Here is a 10873-nt window from a genome sequence, read left to right as displayed (position 1 = left end):
TGAGGGAGGTGGGGGGGTGGAGGGTGGGGGGGTTGGGGAGAGGTTTTGAAGAACCCCTGCTTGGAGTTGAGTTGTTCCTAAGTCATCATTAATCCAATTCAAATACCTAAAATCATTAAATCATTTTAGGGTGGTATCATTAAAAAAAATATATATATATGTAAATATACATGGGTGAATAATTAGAATAAAACTCCTCTATGATGGAGTTTTTTCAGTCATCATGGGTCCAAAAGATACAATCATAGACCCACAATTGCTATAATTTCTGTTTTTAAACCATTGGACGCCAACACATGGACATGTACCTCTAGGACTTCCCAGCCATTGGATGCATGCTGGGCTTTCAATACCACCGAAGAGGATCTGAATCCATGTAATAATCCGATTGTGCATGCATCTCATCTTTTGCAGCGGTTTTTTCTTAAACCGCGACCATTGGGTATACATATCTCTTTAACTTGATGCCGTTACATGTTTTTTTTTTTTTTTTTTTCAAATAAAAATAATTTCATATGATAGGCAGATAAAATATATCACTATCACATTATTTTATGGACCGGGTTTTCCTTATAAAAAAAATAATTGTGTGTCTGTGAGAGAATCTTAATGAACCTTTTCCTCCTGGGAAAGATGAAGATAAAATAAAATCAGAACTTTTGATTTTTTTTTTTTTTTTGGTAGAATTCCCGGCACGGTTAAGTCTTTGCAATTAAGGTTTTTGATTCTCTTTTTGTTCATTTTCGTTTTAATTAGTTCTGTTTGTGATTGAAGCTAAACAATTATAGAATTAAAAATAGAAACTTGGAGAGACGATAAGATCCAGCCCTTGTTGCATTCTTTGCTTTAGAGGGAAAGCTGGGAAAGAAGTTGGGTAAAAAGTCTTTCTCTCGACTGAAAATACTACAGATATATCAACATCTGATGAGCACCCACCATAAGCTAGCTACTAGTCTACTACCCAAACAGCACTGGCCCTCCACTTGTCTCCCAACAATAAATGTATAGATATATAATAGATTTCTCTTTTGGTTCATGAAGAAACATGAACAACCAAGCAGATGTAACCCTTTGATTTAGCTTGGTTTTCAAGAATTTGGGTTAGGAAACCTACTCATCAATGTCAAAAATGCCCTCCATGCAAGATCTGTTTTATAAGTTTTCTTGTATCACTTTTGCTTCTGAATCTATTATATGTGTTACAAAGATCTGTAGACTAAACTAACATTATTGCATGGACATGCATGGAAGCAATATAAAAGCTTGTTATGTAATTCCCCACATGAAAAGATTGGTCAAAATCATCCCCCAACACCCCCCCACCCTAACAAGGGCATTTTGGAACAAACAATTATGACTTTGACATTACTCCTAAGTTAAGCTCGGCCAACAGCAAGTCAGCAACAACTCCAGTCCGGTCAAAAACTATCTACATTACTTATTTTCTTAATGGTTATTATCTAATTAATTAAGCCTTCCCTAATCTCTCTCTATTCATATATGAAGGACCTCAGAGGGCTTCATGAACCTCACACTCAAGAAAGAAGTGGAGTTGCACCACACATAGAGAGAGAGAGAGAGAGAGATGGGTTTCTTTCTGCTTTCCTCATCACCACTTGTAGGAGCATTTATCTTGGCCTTAAGCACTGTGTGGCTTCTGCCCTTGGTAGTAGTTGCCCAGCATTCAGGAATTACAAGGCACTACAAGTTTGATGTATGTAATATTTCCTTAGTTTTTTCCCTTTACAAAATTATCAAAGCTGAGATGATTAGATATATGGGTTCCAAACACTTTTTCATTTTTCCTCTTATATAAGTTTGAATTACTTTGCAGATCAAGTTGCAGAATGTAACAAGGCTATGCCACACAAAGAGCATTGTGACTGTTAATGGCCAGTTTCCGGGGCCTCCACTTGTGGCTCGAGAGGGTGACCGGGTTGTTGTCAAGGTGGTTAACCATGTCCAGAACAATGTCAGCTTGCATTGGTAAGGACTAGGGAGTAGGGAGCCATCATTCTCTTTCTCTAACTCGCTATATATCTTATTTATTTGGATAATTATTTTAGAAAAAATGATTCTAAACTAACTGAGAAGATGAAATCAAACTGAAACAGGCATGGAATCCGACAGCTTCGAAGCGGATGGGCTGATGGACCAGCATACATAACTCAGTGCCCTATTCAAACAGGCCAGACCTATGTGTACAACTTCACTATTACTGGGCAGAGAGGAACCCTTTGGTGGCATGCCCACATTTCATGGCTGAGGTCTACCCTTTATGGACCTATCATCATCCTCCCTAAGAGCACTGTGCCTTTCCCATTTCCCAAACCCTATAAGGAAGTACCCATTATCTTTGGTAAGCAACTAAACTAGCAAAATCTTCCTTAATTTATAAGGTAATGAAATTATTTAATAATCAATCTAACAATTACTATATTGTTCTGAATTTTCAGGTGAATGGTGGAATGCAGACACGGAAGCAGTGATCAACCAGGCTCTACAGAATGGAGGAGGCCCTAATGTCTCTGATGCCTACACCATCAATGGACTTCCAGGTCCTTCGTACAACTGCTCTGCTAAAGGTACTTTCCGTTGGGAATTAACAATGCAGCAGAATAATGAAGGAAAATCATAGTCACAGAAAACAATGATTTACGTGATTCACCCAAGGTGGACTATGTCCACGGTTGAGCAGTAAAACAAAGCTTCTATTATTCTAATAATAAAATTACAACCCTACCCATCTCCCCACAAGATCACTCCCTATATATAAGAAGTCATATTTTACCAAAAAATATATAGGATGTCATAGGCATTACAATATACATAAACCCTAATTCTAAAGTGTACAAAATAGCATCCAGTAACATTACTACTTAGATTAGACTGAGATTAGGCTTCACCAATAACACTTTACCATGATTAATTGTGATCATTAAGTTCTTTTTGGCTTCACCCAGTGACACTAATGAAACTGTTCAGATACATTCAAGCTCAAGGTGAAGCCTGGGAAGACATATCTCCTCCGTTTGATTAATGCTGCACTCAACGACGAGCTCTTCTTCAGCATTGCCAATCACACAGTCACAATAGTTGAAGCTGATGCAGTCTATGTGAAGCCCTTCAATACCAAAACACTCCTCATTGCCCCAGGACAAACCACAAATGTTCTCCTCAAGACAAAACATCAATTCCCCAATGCCACCTTCTTCATGGCTGCTAGACCATATGTCACTGGCCGTGGTACCTTTGACAACTCAACCACTGTTGGGATCCTTGAATATGAACACCCAACCACTTCTTCTTTCCCAATTAAGAAGCTTCCTCTCTTCAAGCCACCCCCCTTCCCTCAATGACACTTCTTTTGCTACAAAATTTTCAAAACGATTCCGAAGCTTGGCCAGTTCTACATTCCCAGCAAATGTCCCCCAGACTGTGAATCAGCATTTCTTCTTCACAGTTGGGCTAGGAACAAACCCATGCCCCAAGAACCAGACATGCCAAGGGCCCACCAATACCACCAAATTTTCTGCTAACATAAACAATGTTTCTTTTGTTATGCCAACCACAGCCCTTCTTCAAACCCACTTCTTTGGCCAATCATCAAAGGCCGTCTACACCACTAACTTCCCTACCAGTCCATTAATACCCTTTAATTATACAGGCACTCCCCCTAACAATACCATGGATAGCAATGGCACTAAGGTTGTGGTGCTGCCCTATAACACTAGTGTAGAGCTGGTGATGCAGGATACTAGCATACTTGGTGCAGAGAGTCACCCTCTTCACCTCCATGGATTCAACTTCTTCGTTGTTGGACAAGGCTTTGGCAACTTTGATCGTAATAAGGACCCAGCTAAGTTCAATCTCATTGACCCTGTTGAAAGGAATACTGTTGGGGTGCCGTCCGGTGGTTGGGTTGCCATTCGCTTCCTTGCAGACAATCCGGGTGGGCTGCCTCATCTTCTTCCTTTTTTTTTTTTTATTGTTGGTGCCAAATATTTCATAATATAACATGAAATAATATAGAAACTTGTCTGATTTTCTTTGGATGCTGACTTGTCAACAGGGGTGTGGTTCATGCATTGTCATTTGGAGGTCCACACTAGTTGGGGGTTGAAGATGGCATGGATCGTCTTAGATGGAAAAAGACCCAGTCAAAAGTTGCCACCACCGCCATCTGATCTTCCCAAATGTTGATCATGACCATCTAGATTCATTTTGATTGGATTGCAATAATTTTTTTAATTTATTTGTTTAATTTGTTTTTTGTTTGCAGTTAGTCATGTTCCTAAATCCTAATACTGCCATAAGCAGAGGAAAGGAAGAGAGGATAGAGATATGAATTTTTTTTTTTTGGGCGAGAAAATAACTTGTGAAGGAAATTTTACATTAATGGAATAAAATTTTGATCTGGAGATTTTTATTTCTTTTATTCTATCTAGCAAGCTTCATCCCAATTGGGAAGAGTTTTTTTTTTTGATAAATATTGGAAAGAGGTTTACAAATTACAACAATACGGACATGCATCGCCAGCTATTATTGGAACCACATATGGAGGGATGAATTTCTTTTGTAAGAATGATTTTGTTGTCCTAACTATTTGATGGATGAATAACTCTAATAAATATATAATGGAAAAAAAAATCATAAAAGGCAAGTATTATTCCTACGCCAAGATTCATAAGAGTTGGGAGGGCAAATTGATCCCCTTGCCTCACATAAAAGGCAAAAATCTTGTGCTTTCACGTGCGCTCTCATTGGTATCTACGCTGGTGTAAAGACCACATCAATTTTTATGGAACCCTCTCCGATGTATAATATATGTCAAATTTAGTGTCTTGTGTCAACTTTATGACCCACCATGTATGGTTCTTATTTACTCCTATTTTTAACTGGTATAAGTTTTTAAAAAATAATTGATTTTTTTCTTTATCAATATGTAGTATTATGCAAGAGATCGTTAATTACCTAGTCGAGTGACCCTTGCACTAGCACTTGGGGGCAAAAAATAAAAATAAAAAATACATGCTCCAACATCAACATGGATGAGATTCTTGATTCAGGGGGTGGAGTGATAATTTCATGTTCTTTTTTCTATAGTATTATTTTGGTATATTGTGAAGAATTATAAGATCATATAAAAAATTAACATGTAACTTAGACAATGACATGAATATGCTTACCAAGTTTTAGCTCTAATCAACCATTTGCGATGGATGCCAAATATGAGAGAGAGAGAGAGAGAGAGAGAGAGAGAGAGAGAGAGAGAGAGAGAGAGAGAGAGAGAGATTTAAGATTCTATGTCAACCATGGGAGTCCATAAGTTAGAAATTGAGAAAAAGGTTTTGCTAGCTTTGAAAGCAACAATTGAGGCCGTTTGACTTTCCTATATAATTTTTGGGAGAGGGATAGGTATGCCACCGATATCAAGTATGCTAGCGGATAGTACCAATAGGAATACATGATGGAGTATCATTCAGGAAGGATATGAGTGTCATTTCAGAAAAAATGAAAGAGAGAGATAGACACAATGGGTGTTAGTATACTTGACATCGGCGGCATACCCAACCTTTTCCCATAATTTTTTTTGCAAAGGTCCCCGTGCCTTTTTTAGTTTTTTGTCAAAGGGTCCATGTGCCTTGAAATTTGAAAACCTTATAAACGGTCTGGAGGGGCAAATTCAGTGTGGGATGGAATCTCCCACACCCCCTGTGCCCCCATCTCATGGACCGTTTGATTCCCCTCTCTGGATCATAAACGTAGGTTTTCTCACCCCGGCCCTTTATTTGTTCTTGTTCTGTTTTTTTGGAAATCCAGTCCCTAATTTGTTTTTGTTTTTGGGTAATCGAGTCTCTAAAAGAACAAGTGAAGCAGTGAAGTCATCGACGAGACAGGAAGTAGAAGAGATTATTTAAGTTGACCATTCGATCTCTGAATCATTCACCATTAATGGGAGTAGCTTGACCTATGGGAAGGAGTAATGGGGTAACATTGCATGGTGGCCTATTAGAATTGGAGTTGCAGTAGGCCCAGGCAACCTTGAGCCTACAAATGCGACCAGCCTGGTCCAACCATAGTCCAGTGTTGGCTCAAATATGTTGCTCCTCTATTGCGCATAAGAGGTGGCAGTTCAGATTCAATGCCTTAGAGCGTCTCGTCATGAAACCTAACACATGGACGCACACTTCAAAGCGCTCCAGGGTGTTGGATCTGAGATTCTGAGCTATCGCCTCTTGTGCACAGTAGAAGAGCCCTTCCCAAAAATTTGGCGCATGTTATTCGTGTTTGTCATATTCTCTTGCATCCTTTGTGATCTTGTAATCTAACTAATGTTGTGTTTAGTATATATTCTAGATTGATAATGTATTCCAAAAAATCTAATAAAATGCAATTTTAATGTCAAAAGGTGTAACTATTATTCAATTTTAAACGTTTTCAAAGGCGAATTTTTCTTTAACCACGATTTAGAGTTGAAAAATACTTCTAGTTAGGAATCAAGAACTTATTTGCTTGGCTCGCTCGCACACTTGTTTGGAATTTGATCTCTCGTACAACTGTTAATGGTGCCACTTAGGCACCGTTTGATGACGTTTCTGCTGTTTATGTGTCTAGAAACAGTAGAAATGGCTTTTCATGTTTTCGAAAATAAAAACAGATTTTTTGTTGTTTGATAAACCTGTTTCTCGAAACGTTTTTTGCAAAGCATAATGTCGCTAAAAAATCCAATAGAATCATCAGATGCCCAAAAGGAAGAGAGGGTTCGATTGCCTCTTTTTAAGTTTAAATAGTTGAGAGATTTATTGGGCACAACAACCTTTTTTTTTTTTCTCTCAAATTCGTTTCTAGAAACGACGAAATAAGTGACTTGTTTCGTTAAAATCGTTTCTAGAATTATAGATAAACATAAATTTTAATTTATGTTTCTAGAAACGAGTATAACAGAACAACTTTATCAAACACTTTCTAGACTGTTTCTCCATTTTTGGGAACAAGAAAATGTAAAAACGGTAGAAACAGAACGTTGTCAAACGATGCATTGGTATACTCACATTCATTGGCTGACTTTATTTCTTATTCCTTAATCAAAATCTTTTATTTAATTGATTTCCCAACAACTGTTCCTTTATTCCTTTTTAGGTAAGAAACTGTTCCTTTGTTCGGCTAGTCTTTTTTAATAATGAAATCTTTCTATTGATCCTTCTACCTCTAGAATTAGGTCCTCAATATATCTAATATGTTAAATTAGTCTTTTATTCCCAACATTTCTAACTAATCGGAACCATAATATTGGTTAGATCTCACATTTTTTTCCTTTGAGGGAGGGTTCGTGGTTGGGTGTTCATATTCAATGTCACCTTCTTCATGGCTACTAGACCATATGTCACTGGCCGTGGTACCTTTGACAACTCAACCAATGTTGGGATCCTTGAATATGAACACCCAACCACTTCTTCTTTCCCAATTAAGAAGCTTCCTCTCTTCAAGCCACCCCTCCCTTCCCTCAATGACACTTCTTTTGCTACAAAATTTTCAAAACGATTCCGAAGCTTGGCCAGTTCTACATTCCCAGCAAATGTCCCCCAGACTGTGAATCAGCATTTCTTCTTCACAGTTGGGCTAGGAACAAACCCATGCCCCAAGAACCAGACATACCAAGGGCCCACCAATACCACCAAATTTTCTGCTAACATAAACAATGTTTCTTTTGTTATGCCAACCACAGCCCTTCTTCAAACCCACTTCTTTGGCCAATCATCAAAGGGTGTCTACACCACTAACTTCCCTACCAGTCCACTTATACCCTTTAATTATACAGGCACTCCCCCTAACAATACCATGGATAGCAATGGCACTAGGGTTGCGGTGCTGCCCTATAACACTAGTGTAGAGCTGGTGATGCAGGATATTAGCATACTTGGTGCAGAGAGTCACCCTCTTCACCTCCATGGATTCAACTTCTTCGTTGTGGGACAAGGCTTTGGCAACTTTGACCGTAATAAGGACCCAGCTAAGTTCAATCTCATTGACACCTGTTGAAAGGAATACTGTTGGGGTGCCGTCCGGTGGTTGGGTTGCCATTCGCTTCCTTGCAGACAATCCAGGTGGGTTTCCTAATTTAGGGAACATTGGGAACAAGGTCATAGGTATTGCTATTGGAGGTGGTATCGGTCTCCTGCAATGTTTATACCGATATTTCCTTGCTATTTTGGCCGTTGATATCCATTACTATGGGTAAAAGAAAATTTTTGTAGAACTATTTTTTTCTCCAAAATATTCAAGCAAGCATATAGGGTCAAATTGGGCCCAGAGTTGGGTGGAAGAAGTCCACCAGTCCATAGGATTCACATTCGATCACAGACTATTTCATGGGTAACCTCATGAAACTCTTCTAATGTTTCTGTGATGTGATCCAGAGATCATAATATTTAACCTAGTCCAGAGCTTCATGCACTCTCTAATTTTTTTTTTTTTTTTTTTCCTTCAAAATGTGTTCTAAACATAACATATATTCTAAGAATACGTATCAAACACAGCCAATCTCCACCCATTCACTTCTGTAAATAAGGTGGAGATATAAAACATGGGCTCTCTCTCTCACACACACAATCACAACCAGTAAACAAGGAGGAGATATAAACCATGCTCTCTCTCTCTCTCTCTCTCTCTCTCTCTCTCTCTCTCACGCACACACAACAAAGTAGATGAGGAACATTGCAAGATGGCTTTATACCCAACAAAGTAGATGAGGAACATTGCAAGTTTGAACGCCATCCATTAATTTGCTGAAACTTGTGGGAAATGTTGTGGTAGACTTTGGATCCGACTTCTATCAATGTCATAATATTTATTGTTGCTTTAGGTCAGCTCTTCCAGGACAATGGATTCTTTAATACATAATTGGTGAATTTTCCGTGTGACAAGCAAAAGGTAAAAACTGTATGCTTTAATTGCTCTAGAGGAAATCAAAGTTTCAACAACCCAGTACTGCATATAAAGTTCCCAACAAAAAAAAAACAGAAACCCACCCATGTTGAGAGAATTCTAAACACAACCTAAATATTAATAAATATTAAGCGCAAGACAACTCCATTGATATTTACATTTTGTGCACGTGTTGCCAATAATTTGTAGTTTTATTAATTTTCTTTTTCTTTCCAGTATAACACATTTTTTCAATAAGAGCAAGTACCGTTTCACATGTGTACTAATTCTAAAAGTATACAAAAGTGCATAACAGTGACACCATTTGATAATGACGTAATGATATGTTCCTTCAACTAATTTTTAAAACCCTTTTATATGTTTTATATTGCTATTCTAGAGGACTTTTGGGATTACTATAAAGGGAAAATTAAAAGGTATAAAGTTCTAAATAAACCCGACAGAGGTGTCACTATGATACTCTCTTTATATTTAAAAAAAAATTCTTTCGCATAAATATATGAAGGTGTAATATTAGTTAAGATTTTGGCTTGACAATTTTGGGGTAATTTTGTTTAGTCTATTGAAAATACCAGTATAATGGTCACAATAAGGATTATATACAGAGAGGGAACTTGAAATTTGACATATGGCTATTTCAAAAGGAGTACTATTCAACAAATCAATTTGACCAAAAACCCCATTAGTATGGATCAAAAGGCCAGACCATGCCAGGAAGAGCAATATGGGAAGTTTTTACCCAAGTGAATATTAGGGTCAGGTTGTCAAAAAAAAAAAAAAAAAAAAATGGTTTCTCTTCTCTTCACCATAGAGATCTGAACTTTTTGATAGTACACAACAACAACATAGCTTTATGTTGGTGTCACTAATATTTTGAACACATCTTCAGGATGGCCTATGGAATTCTACATCAACGATGTTTCAGACTCATTTGCACTAGTTTCACCACAACCAATTAGAATCGTGGAGGCAATAAGAATTTCGGGGGTCTATAAAAAGCTTCACACAAGGGGTGGAAAATAATTGAAGTTTGGTTCTCAAATCAGTTACTTCAATTTATTCCTCAACTGTTGAATGGACCAATGCCCAGGTTCTCTTCTCCTACCTTTTTTAATATCTAAAACTCCATAAATATTCTTTTTGCCACAAAAGGGTCTAGTATTATTCATGTCTTACAATTTCTAAATGATTTGCCTTGTAATGCTGTTAATAAAAATAGACCTCCTAGAGTAATCCATGATGATGTTCAAACTTTCGGTTATAATTAATTTTACTTGTTTATTGATTAAAATACTAATAATAATTTTATCTCAACTAAATGGAGGAGGCAAATGAATCTTCTTTTATACTCTTATAGTATGAAGTCCCCAAACCCTAAAAACCTGCAGTTATTGATATTAATGGTCGTCGTGCTCAGGGTTCCACCCCAACTGCCCTTGCGGCTATTCAATCTTACAATTCAGTTCAGACTGTACTTCCATATATACCAAATCAAGCAACCCACGTTATAGATTTTCTATGGCTGTTCTGTTCTTAGAACTTTGAAATCCATCCCAACAACTGTTTGGTAATTAGGTCAACATGTTCCCACTATAGCTTGGGTCGGGGTTAGAATGTTAGATGCTACGTTGCTACCTACCTAACCCTAGTTTGTCTCCCTTGTTTGGTGATGCCAAATTAATTTGAAATTTTGTTTGAGATAAGAGGAGGTAATGCACTAGGTTGATAATCTCAAGCCCCATCAAGGGAATAGTTTTAAAAATCAATATCGAATCGGTTGATATGATAAATATATGATTTTTTTATTTTTTATTTATTATTATTTTTTTTTGTGTGTGTGTGAAAAAATATTGTTTTGATCTAAGATCAAAGTCAATATAGTATGAATATGATTTTTTTTTTTTTCGTGTAAAAATATTATTTT

General features: G+C 37.3%; 2 pseudogenes; both read left to right on the top strand.

The window, feature by feature from the left end:
• Positions 1-1545: 1545 nt before the first annotated feature.
• Positions 1546-4423, top strand: LOC122088607 (annotated as a pseudogene).
• Positions 4424-7358: 2935 nt separating this feature from the next.
• Positions 7359-8242, top strand: LOC122089047 (annotated as a pseudogene).
• The last annotated feature ends 2631 nt before the right edge of the window (positions 8243-10873 follow it).

Source organism: Macadamia integrifolia, chromosome 9 (genome assembly GCF_013358625.1).
Source record: "Macadamia integrifolia cultivar HAES 741 chromosome 9, SCU_Mint_v3, whole genome shotgun sequence".
In the NCBI taxonomy this organism is placed as follows: Eukaryota; Viridiplantae; Streptophyta; class Magnoliopsida; order Proteales; family Proteaceae; genus Macadamia; species Macadamia integrifolia.
The sequence above is the reverse complement of the archived record's forward strand: the minus strand, read 5'-3'. Positions and strand labels throughout refer to the sequence as shown.